General features: G+C 36.8%; 1 protein-coding gene across 1 annotated transcript in view; it reads right to left on the bottom strand.

The window, feature by feature from the left end:
• Positions 1-12,301, bottom strand: part of ttll1 (tubulin tyrosine ligase-like family, member 1) — a 298,921-nt gene that overhangs the window by 94,706 nt on the left and 191,914 nt on the right. The gene's annotated exons all lie outside the window — the stretch shown is intronic.

The following is a 12,301-nucleotide window of genomic DNA, read 5'->3' as shown; positions in this document are numbered from 1 at the left end:
ATTAGGGGCAAAGTTTACGCCTTGAAAAGAATCGAATTCTGAAAAAGTCGTCTGACGCTGCACAACTGACCCATGGAGGGTAAATGGAGCGGCGCTGATGAGGTCGAAAAACTGGAGTGCGCTGCGGCAAACACCAGTTTTGTCAAAGACATTATCGACCCTGATTTTAAACAACACTACAGAGGACAGATGATCGGACTGATGCAAAAGATCCTCAAGAAGGAATGCGACCCAAATCACGATTGTACGGGCGATAGCAAGCGGGAAACAAATCTCAGTAACCAAATGAAACTTGTAAGAAGACTGAAATATACATGGCCTGATTTGACCAGCATATTTTTAACCGGGAGGGACCCGGTGCATGTTTCTGCACGTAAAATTCTGGAAGTGATGTCTGAATGTGAAGATGAGATGGACGTTAATGACGTTCTCTATCTGTGTACATCTATAACAGATCAATGTGTGCTGTTGGCTGCCAAAAATTATGATTCTATGACCTGTGAAATTGTTGCAGCGTTGGTTGATTTTATATTGGACCAAAACATGTTAATCTGCAGAGATTTTATATTCTGGTTAGATTGCCTGTAATGTCATGAGTACTATTTGTTTTTAATGACAATTTGATAATTTTCTTCACTACATCAATGTATATTCAACAATATAGTGTTGAAATAAAAGATTGATCCACTTCACTCGCTATTCTGTTCTCTGAGTTCAGCAACTTTTTTGTTTGTTAACAATTAACAATAATAATTAATAATCAACATATCTTATATCTGATATAAACTAGGATGATATAATGATGTTAAGTAAACGTCTCGAATGAAGACGATGTTTAAAGCAATATTTTAATACCCAAATCCACAGAAATATTGATTTGTATGAACAAAGAGACCCACTAACACGAGAGCAAAAACTAGAAAATACAACGTATAAGGCCCTAAGCATAAGACCAAACCATTACAATTAGGATGGTGAAAACTGCTGTAAATAGATTCAAACAGAAAGAGCTAACAATGTCATGGAAACACATCGTTCAAAGTGTAACGCTATGAAAAAAATTGCGGTTTATATCTATTTATGCGTGTGTGTTTGCATGTGTGTGTATGTGTAAAGACCTCTAACACTAGCTTGCTCTATTCTTTTTTTATTCAATCTGTTTTCTTTTTATTTATGATATTATTTAAAATCCCATGGTACGTGTACTGTGTTAACCTAACTGAGACTTGTTAAAACATTTATATATCATTGCTCTTTTTGTTGTTTTTTGATTACTTCCACCGTCCTCATCTGTAAGTCACTTTGGATAAAAGCGTCTGCTAAATGAATAAATGTACAGTAAATGTAAATATCTCACCGCTCTAGAAAATTTTAGGTATACTTAGCAGGGTTCTATAGTGTTTTTAGGTTATATTGTACTTGTCATTATGAATATTTGTACGCTTATTTTCATTTCTGCATCTTAATGAACACTTACACAATTTGTCTTCGTTTGAGTAGCTAACGTTACTCGACGGTCACATTTAAGTTTTCACCGCTTACACTTTCAAAAACACCCGAAACCTGTAACTCTGTCATAATTAGGTGAATTAAAAATACAGAAACTTAATGCCTGACACTTTTGTAACTGACTAAAAACTGATGTTTAAGCTAAACAACGACAGAGAGACTGTGCATAAAACTGCAAACACAAACATCACTAACTTAAATGAACAAAAGATAATAACCACCAATATGTGTTCACACAATTAACTTTTTTTTTTTTTTTTAGATGATTCAGAATTAACTTAAATGAACAAAAGACAATAACCGCTAATATGTGTTCACACAGTTAACTTTATTTAGATGATTCAGAATTAACTTAAATGAACAAAAGACAATAACCGCTAATGTGTGTTCACACAATTACATTTATTTAGATGATTCACAGAAATAAAAATGACTCTTCAGTTGTTAGAAGAAAAAAAAAAGTGTACTACGTAACTGCGAAAATGACTTAAGGACCCTATGAATCGGTTCATTGAACCAAACTGTCCAAATAAATAATTTTTCAGAAGTGAATCGAACTTTGCATCACTAAAACAGATCACAGAAAAGAATACGAGTCTTTTTATTTAGGTTATCTGCGTATGCGTTTAATCAGATGTCCAATGATTTAGAGCGTTGCCACATACAATATGAGTATGTATTCACGACAGGCATGTTTGAAGCCTGAGGTGTGTGATGGGTATTGTAGTTCCCTGACCTGAAGATCTACATAGCTTGAATGAGGTATTAGGTAAACATATTACATTTGTAAAACAAAACATATAATACATATAACAACAATAAAATAACTGTTAACACATATTTAGACCAAACGACTATATTCAACAATAATACGATATACATGTGCTAAAACAGGCTAAAATGGGTTGACTATGCTGTAATGGAGCAACCGTTGTCATGTTATCTTGTGAACCATTGGGCGTTAGGATTCGTGTGTCCTGAAACCAAATAATTGTCTTTATCTTTAGAAAAAGTAATAATATGGCAAACGTAAGTCGGTCAATCGTGCATCCAGAGTTTAACTTACTGAATCTCTATAACAAATTTCTGCAATGGCTATACTTGTTACGGTGCTTCCAAGTCGGTGTCTGGGGCTTGTTTTAAGAGCAAACCGTTGTTTGTGGACATTGTACGCATTTTTAAAGTTAAAGAGGGTAATGAACTCTTTCACCAACTCTTCTTGTTAGAACGCATAATCAGTGTTAGGGGTCAACTAGTTACATATAGCTAAATTATATCATTTGATTAAAAATAAATGTAATCAGTTACAGTCAGTGAGAAAAATAATTAAATTGCGGTTAATTATGAAAATGTTACATCTGAATATTTTTACAGATTACAGATTTCATTGATATATTTCATAAACCACCTTAAATACTCTAAAATATGAGTCAGATGTTTCATGAGTTAAAGACGTATGCTTATTTCCTATTTAGCCAATGTATATTTATTTGTTAAATTGAACCGATTTACCAACCGTTGTTAGATGCCATGGCATTCCCCTTCATAGGTGTGCAAAAACCTGATTTAAAAAACAGTATCATAGCTGTTAAACTTTCTTGTTGTGTTTTTAAATATGTATTTAATCTCCAAGCAAATCTGATTTCGTGGTGGTTGTGCTTTAAAATGAAATGATCACAATCCTAATTTAAGTGATGAAGGATTTGAAAAGTCTGACGGTCATTAGTTGTTGAGTACTCTAATGTTAACCCCTGTCCTGTTTACACATTTCAAAAGATTAACGGTTGAAAACATTACAAGTCTTAAAACATGTAATCAAATGTTATCAGTTACATTACTTTTTAAACTTTTAGATTTTAAACGGGTTAATTTGTGATCTATAACCTATTACAACGTTCATAGTAACTTCCCCAAAACTGTACGTAAAATAATTCCACCAAGGTCTCAGCTACAGCTAAACGTTATAACAAAAACTTAAGGTCCTTGTTGACAGTTTTGTGAGGTGATGTGTGTGTGCGTGTGTGTGTGTGTGTGTGTGTGTGTGTGTGAAAGCAGCATGGTTTGGAAGAAATTTTTTCAGCTTATATATGTGATTTTACTACAAACTATAAGCATTCTAACTAAGAAAACACAATATGTTTTTATTTTTTTTCCAACCAAACCGTTTGTTTGCAGTTGTTAAAGTCGTAAGAATGTTTATTGTTATGAAAAGAAGGTAAGTTATGCTAGATAAATAAGTCTTTTTTATTAACCACAATGCGTTTATGAGTTATGTATTTGTTCTGCTTCATGTATGCAGCGGTTACCATACACACATTCAAGAGAAATGCGTAAACTCAATTGTTTTAAACAATCTAAACCATTTAGTCTATCCTTAAAAACCTCTTACATTTTTTTTTCTTCACACGTCTATTTTCATCTGTCTCTGGACTCTTGTTAAAACACTTGAGTGCTGACATGAATCCTGCATGAAAGCTAAAAAATTATACTTTTTTAAAACTATTTTAAACATCATGGTTAACAACACCATTTGGAAAGTGAGAAAGGACGTCTAATCTATTGTACACATTTCTGTCAGACATTTGTACCAACAAACACTTTTGGTTTCAAAGAAAACTTAGGACAACTCATTTTCAATCTTATATAGATATGTTCGTGTTTGTGACCTATTTTGTTTGTTTGTGTATTTTTTTACTTGTTTGAGTGTATATTAGTATTTATTTAGTTTGCATGTTCATGTTTTCTGTAATGTTTACATTTGTGTGTGTGTGTGTGTGTGTGTGTGTGTGTGTGTTTATGATTGTATGGTTGTGTTTGTGTACTTGTTTGCATTCTCGGTACATTTATGTTGAGTTTGAAAGATCTAGGGGTTAATAAAAATTATAAATGTAACTAAAATAAACTAAATTAACTCGAATTAAACTACATATTCCTATATGGTCTGACTTGTTAAAATATTTCACACCCATTTGACCAGTAAATGAACTGTCAGATAACCTCACGATCACAGGCCTAAGCCATAAACATTTTATGGTTACCTGCAGCACACCATTTACAACACCAGAACCCCCGGAAAACTAATTAGATAACAGTTGAGTTGCAAACCCCAAAAACCTTTAGATGTTTTACAATCTTATCTGACATGGTCGTAACAGTAAACACAAAGACATCAGATTCCAGACACCAGACGCGTTTCTACGCACTACTTGAGATGAAATATTTAGCCTCTCCTGTAACGTTGTTAAAGTTTCTTTGGCAAGAAAATCAAAGACATTCCAAAACATTTCATTCCAGTTAGATTTGTGTATGCCTAAACGCATGTTTTAATTGATATAGCAACGATATAGCAATGATAGAAGTTAATACTGACAAAATAAAAGACGTATTCAAGGATTTAGCCTACTAAAGTATGTGTGAGTGACTTATTAAAATGAAATAAAACAACAATTTTTTCCAACAAGGAATTTTTGTTGAGATGAAAATAAAATGGTATAGGTTAACCTAATTTTAAAGTAAAAACATCGGTCTAATATTAAAACCAGGTAGAATGTTTTCATCAAATAAGAACTTATGTGTTTTTATTAAAAACGTTACTTTGTTTAACTCTTTTAACATACATTTAAACCTTTGTGACCAACGTTATTAGGGAGGTGTTAGGGGGATGTGTTAGTGGGTGTTTTTTTCTTCTTTATTCGTTGCTTTAAACATTAAAAATATAAAGGCGTACATTACTGGTAGATTTACAAATATGGTCTGAGATTACACTCAATTTTCGTTCACACTCTGTACATCATAAAACAAAATAAATGTAAAATAAATAAAACAACACTGAAGAAAAAGATAAAGAATGAAAAAGTAGGGGAGTAACAGATTTTCACATTAAGAAAAACCAAATCCCCCAAAGAATACAAAAATCTTGCTTTGAGACTTTTCATTTCTTTTAACGTCTCCAAATACATCACAAATTCCTCTTTAAATGCCACTAAACGTAAGGATTTTGAAAAACATACATTTATGAATGTAGAATTTCGTGCCAGAAGTTAATATTGACAAAATAAAAGACATATTCAATATTCAATGATTTAGGCTACTAAAGTAAGTGTGAGTGGCTTATTAAAATAAAATAAAACATCAAGGACTTTTGTTTAGATGAAAAATAAAGAGCATATAGTTTTAAAGTAACTCATATACATAGATGTATCTAAAGATCCTGAAACAGGACACATATGTTCCAAGTGGGTAGATATAGAATACCTGAAAGAACATCTAATCATCCGTCTGTTTATACTACAGAAATGATTGTCATATTTTTGGCTCTTCAGTGGGTTGAACACATTAATATACCTAAAGTAGTCATATGTTCAGATTCATTTGCAGTACTACCAAGTTTAAAGTGTGGCGAATTTTCAACAAGACAATTTGTCATTCATTTTACAGAGTTTGTTCAGAATACAACCAAAAACAAATATTTATTTTGTATAGGTACCTGCACATATAGGAATAGAAGGTAGTGGATCAGATAAAAACATTAAAATGTCAGACATCAAATTTAATGAAAGGAGAATTTTGGGGATAGAAAGGAAGCTCTCGCCATAGAATTGGACACATTGCACTTAATCAGTCATTATTTATAAGAGGAAAAACATGTGTCTGGACTTTGTGTTAAATGTGATCTTCCTGAATCAGTTGAACCTATTTTAATAAAATGTAAAAGATATGACAACGAAAGAATACAACTTACTTACACTTAATATAGAAATAAACCAGATCTCATTTTAGAAAATGTTAAATAAAGATGTGACTATAGAAATGTTTCAATGATTAAGTATCTCAAAGAGTGGATAAACAGGATTTAAAGAATCACTACTAAGTTTGTCACGTTTCAATCTGAGACGAGATATTTCTTACCTGTCATATTGTTAAATGGGTGATACTTTTAACTACATATGTATGGTTTAATTACTAGATAACACGACACAAACTCGGCAGAAGGAAAATGTGTGTGTGTGTGTGTGTGTGTGTTTGTGTGTGTGTGTGTGTGTGTGTGTGTGTTTGTGTGTGTGTGTGTGTGTGTGTGTGTGTGTGTGAGAGTGTTTGTGTACTTGTTTGCATTCTCGGTACATTTATGTTGAGGTTGAAAGATCTAGGGTTAATAAAAATTATAAATGTAACTAAAATAAACTAAATTAACTCGAATTAAACTAAATATTCCTATATGGTCTGACTTGTTAAAAGATTTCACACCCATTTGACCAGTAAATGAACTGTCAGATAACATCACGATCACAGGCCTAAGCTATAAATTTTAAATTTGTTGCGCCTTTGATTCTTGATTACATACAATTTTTTTTAACTTTAGCCGTCCTGCAGCGCACCATTTAGCTACAACACCAGAACCCCCGGGAAAACTAATTAGATTACAGTCGAGTTGCAAACCCCCAAAAACCTTTAGATGTTTTTACGCCTGCTGATGTCTAACTGATATGCAGGCGACATCGCACAGACACCAGATGCACGACACGGTCACGTTTCGCTGCACGACCTGAGACGAGACATTTCTTCCCTGTCATATTGTTAAATGGGGATGCTTTTAACTACATATGTCTGGTTTAATTACTAGATAACACGACACAAACTCGGCTGAAGGAAAGTGTGGATGGGTGGCTGGGTGTGTGTGTGTGTGTGTGTGTTAATTGTCATAGCTTGAGAAATTAAGCTTGACAAAAATAAAAGATATATCGACGGCAATAGTCTAAATTTAGACTAGTCGTAGATTAGAGTAATTAACTTAATACATTAAAAACAAATAATGCTTTTTTCAGTGCTGTTTTTTATTATTATTTTTTATTTTTTATTTTTTAAGACTAAAAGTAAATAAAATCGCCTAAAGCTACATCATTTAAAAAGTACAAATTGATCTTATGTTTAAACGGATTTAAAGTTTTCACTAATTAAGGACTGATGTCTATTTATTAAGAAATACTTAGTTTAATTATTTTAACATTTAAATCTATTTGACGCTGCTATCACGCCTACAGCGGGGCAGTCTCTAGCGCCGGAGGCGTGGTTTTTTTTCCGGAGCATTCTCCGAGCCTCATTCTAAGTGTGTCTGCGGCGCTGTCAGTATCGCTCAACGGAGATGCCTTGACACTTTGCTGTGAGATCTTTTTTTCTTTCGTCTAACTCTCTGTCAGTAACACTCTCGATTTTTAAAGTTGTAGTTAGTGGTAAAGTACAACATAGATTTGATTTAAAGGATCTTGTCTGATGGATTTTATTTTTGATCCGCGTAATGCCTACCATATTTTTTTCTTTTCTTTTTAACTTTTTATAACATCGTGACAAACGCCAAGTTTTCTGGTTTGTATCGCCGCTTTACATTCATTTCTTTTTTAGTTTGAGGTAAGGTACAAATGCTAAATGCTTTCTTTTCTAACTGGTAACAAAACACCTTTTTAAATTTTTACAAGCTCTCACATCTTTTTCACGTGTTGCTTAACGAAAACACATCTGATAGTTTTGACTTGTTTAGTTGTTTTAGATAAATAACCAGTAACCTATTTTTTTTTCTTTTTTATTTGTTACAACTTTAACAACGTTTTACACTTTTCCAACTACGAAAACAATCATTACATCGTCCCCATTTTGTTTGTGTTATAACCTTTTTTCTTGAAATGCACTGTGTACTTAAAACCTTAATAAAAACTTCCCTTATACCATTTTCATGATTTCATCCCTTTCCACTGTTTAAAAAAAAAAAAAGCACATAGACCCCCAACACATTTTCACCCTCCCTCACAGAAATTCCTTCTTAGGGTCGTAAGTTCATATCTAGGTCACCGGGGTGTACAGGGAGGGGAGGGGTGGGGGGTACAAACAGGTGTCCAGAACAGATGGCTTTTATGACCCTCATCAATCAAATTTTTGACACATGGTATACTTTATCCTCTCTCACAGTCCTAGTCCATATATGGCTTGTGGCTTGTGTATGGAATATAATATAGGCTATCTACTTGCTTGCACACGAAAAGCTCTGTTTTATCTCGGACACATGTTCTGTCTTTGTGCTTGCCAAATTCTGCCGTGTAAATAGCAAATCCGTCATGGCACGAGCGCAACTGGCTCTTAAAGGGAATGGAAGATGAGACTCTCATTGATTTATTTCACGTTACGCCCAAAAAACGCCCATTACTCATTACTTTTCACTTCCGGCGTGCCGCTATGATGGCGTCGCTGACGAGCGCTCTGTGCAAACTTTGCTGTTTTTCGTGTTTTTTTGTGTTATTCGTGTTACTTAGTATACTTACTTTTGCTCAGACAGTACAGACTCTAATACAGTACGATCAACAAACACTACTGGACATCCGATCAAATTTAAACTTCGCCTCTGAACTCCAGCTTCAGCGTCTACGCACTCCCTCTGTTGCCGACTTGCGTCCTACAACACCGTCGGAAAAGGAGGAAAGGCAAGCGTGCTGGAATTCTATGCAGATCGCGAAAAAGAAGTTGTAATCCTCCTCTCCCAACCATCTTGTTAGCCAACATACAGTCTCTGGATAACAAACTTGACTAACTTAATGCGAGAATCACGTACCAACGGGACATTCGCAACTGCTGCGTTCTGGCTTTCTGTGAGACGTGGTTACAATCAGAAGTACCCGATACGGCCATTACATCGCCTGGATTCTCCATTTTTCGTCATGACGGATCGCTAAACTCCGGTAAGAGCAGAGGTGTAGGTGTGTGCTTTATGATTAACACTCGCTGGGGCACTGATGTTACAGTTTTATCTACACACTGCTCCCCTGAGATCGAACTGCTCTCCGTTAAAGTGTGCCCCTTCTACCTCCCGCGGGAGTTTAATTCAGTCATTCTCACAGTTGTTTACATCCCGCCTCATGTGGACAAAACTAAAGCATTGGACGAACTGTACAGCACCATAAACGGATTAGAAATTGCTCATCCTGACTCTGCTTTTATCGTTGTTGTGGATTTTAACAGGGTGAATATGAGGAAAGTTCTTCCCAAATTCTACCAACACATAAATTTCCTCACATGAGGTGATCAGACATTAGATCACTGCTATTCAACACTAAAGGACAGTTACAAACCCCTCCCCCGACCAGCATTTGGCAAAGGTGACTACATTAGCATACTACTGTTACCAGCATACAGACAATGCCTCAAACAGGAAAAAACGGTTTCTAAAACAGTCTACAAATGGAGTGAAGAGGCCATCTCTACACTGCAGGACTGCTTTGATTCCACAGACTGGCAGATGTTTCAAGATGCAGCAGGAGACAACATACAGGAATACACAGACTCTGTGATAGGCTACATTAACAAATGCACAGAGGATGTTGTTCCATCCATTAACGTCAAATCATTTCCAAACCAGAAATCATGGGTCAACGGTTAGGTGCGGGCCAAATTAAGAGCACGGACTGCTGCCTTCAACTCTGATAATTTAACCGCTAATAAGAAGTCCAGGTATGACCTTCAAAGATCAATAAAATCAGCAAAAAGAGACTTTAGGGACAGAGTGGAGTCAGTATATCGTGGCTCTGACCCCCAACACATGTAGAGCAGTCTACGCTACATCACAGACTACTAAGGAAGGAAAAGCAGTGGTGTGTCTTTGTCTCCCTCCTTACCAGATGAGCTCAATACATTCTATGCTCATTTTGAGGCAGACAATACATTTCCTGCTGTGAAAATACCTGCTGACACTGACACCTGCCCCTTGGTTCTAACCACACACGAAGTGAGTAAGGCCTTCAAGAGAGTCAACGGCTGCAAAGCTCCAGGTCCAGATGGCATACACGGACGTGTCGTGAGGGCCTGTGCTGTCCAGTTAGCAGATGTCTTCACCAACATCTTCAACCTCTCCTTGAGACTTACAGTGATCCCCACATGCTTCAAGGAAACCACTATCATCCCTGTTCCCAAGAAAACAACCGTCTCCTGCCTGAACGACTACCGCCCTGTAGCACTGACATCAGTCACCATGAAGTGCTTTGAATGACTAGTCAAATCCCACATCTGCTCCTCTCTGCCTGACACCTTGGACCCATTACAATTTGCTTACCGTTCTAACAGATCCACTGATGACGCCATTGCAATGGCCATACACTCTGCACTAGAACACTTGGAGGGAAGAGACACCTATGTGCGGATGCTGTTTGTTGATTACAGATCTGCATTTAACACCATCATCCCTACCAAACTCATAGCCAAACTGAAAGATCTGGGTCTTAACTGTCACTTATGTAACTGGGTCCTGGACTTCCTGACCGGCAGACCCCAGGTGGTCAGAATTGGCAATCATACATCCTCCTCACTTATACTCAGCTCTGGTGCCCCACAGGAATGTGTACTCAGTCCTCTCTTGTACTCCCTGATCACTTATGACTGCTCTGCTAAGCATAGCTTCAACACCATCATCAAATTTGCTGACAATACTACTATCCTAGGACTCATCACTAACGGCGATGAGACATCCTACAGAGATGAGGTTAATGCACTCACAGCATGGTGTGCTGATAACAATCTCTCTCTAAACATCAGCAAGACTAAGGAGATGATTGTGGACTACAGGAAGTCACAGAGAGAGGGTCACGTTCCCATTCACATCAACGGAGAGATAGTAGAGACAGTTAAGAGCTACAAGTTCCTTGGCATTAACATCTCTGAGGATCTTTCCTGGAGCCTACACTCAGAGACCATAGTTAGGACAGCCCGTCAGCGTCTCTACTTCCTGCGGAGACTGAAGAGGTTTGGCATCTCCTCTAACATTATGTCAAACTTCTACTGCTGCACTATTGAGAGTATTCTGACCAGCTGCATCACTGTATGGTACGGCAACTGCTCTTCCTTGGACCGCAAAGCTCTTCAGCGAGTGGTGAGAACAGCAGAGCTCATCATTGGACATAAACTCCCAGCCTTACAGGACATCTATCAGACTCGCTGCTTGAGAAAGGCTCGCAGCATCATCGGGGACCGCACTCACCCTGCTCATCACCTGTTTGCCACACTGTCATCTGGCAGACGTTTCCGATCCATCCGTTCACAGACAACCATACTTAAGAACAGCTTCTATCTTCAGGCCATCAGACTACTTAACAACCGCAGGCAGTGAGTAAAACTGCTTCAAATATCTCTGTGTTGTTAACTTAGCTATCGGCCCGTAAGCACATCAAGTAAATCTTGTACACCTTTAAAAAAAAAAAAAAAAGACGACATAAAGTTGAACTTAGTCATTTTCCAAAACCGCTAAGCAAATATATACAGTTTCAATACATACCACATAGAGACGTCCTGCTGTAGTCATTGCTGTGGTGCTCTTGTTAAATTTCAGCCTCTGGATCTGATTCTGGATCATAAATATACGCTGAATCTGACTGTTAGCCATGGTTTGTTTTGGATGATGGCTTTTTCCTCACGGTAATGTCACAGCTTCCAAATGCTCTCAACGCAAAAGCCTACTCGCGCTCGTGATTCTTTAGCTCCGCCCACACGTCACGCCTCCAGCCGCTCGTGTTTTTCCGGGAAAAATCGGCACAGACTATCTTTCTCTTATGAATATAATAAAACTAAAGACTTTTTGGAGTTATGAAGGATGCAGTACTACTCTATAGGTACTCAAGATTAACAGGATATTGAGTGAAAACAAGCATTTCACCCCCCCTTTAAGAGAATAGGGACAACCCGTTTAGACCATGCGCCCGGGCGCACCAACCGTTTTTCCATCGTTAAAATAGCAAAAGAGGATTTGGACATGCCCTGAGTGTAC

This window comes from Carassius gibelio, chromosome B4 (genome assembly GCF_023724105.1).
Source record: "Carassius gibelio isolate Cgi1373 ecotype wild population from Czech Republic chromosome B4, carGib1.2-hapl.c, whole genome shotgun sequence".
NCBI classification, from domain to species: Eukaryota; Metazoa; Chordata; class Actinopteri; order Cypriniformes; family Cyprinidae; genus Carassius; species Carassius gibelio.
The sequence above is the reverse complement of the archived record's forward strand: the minus strand, read 5'-3'. Positions and strand labels throughout refer to the sequence as shown.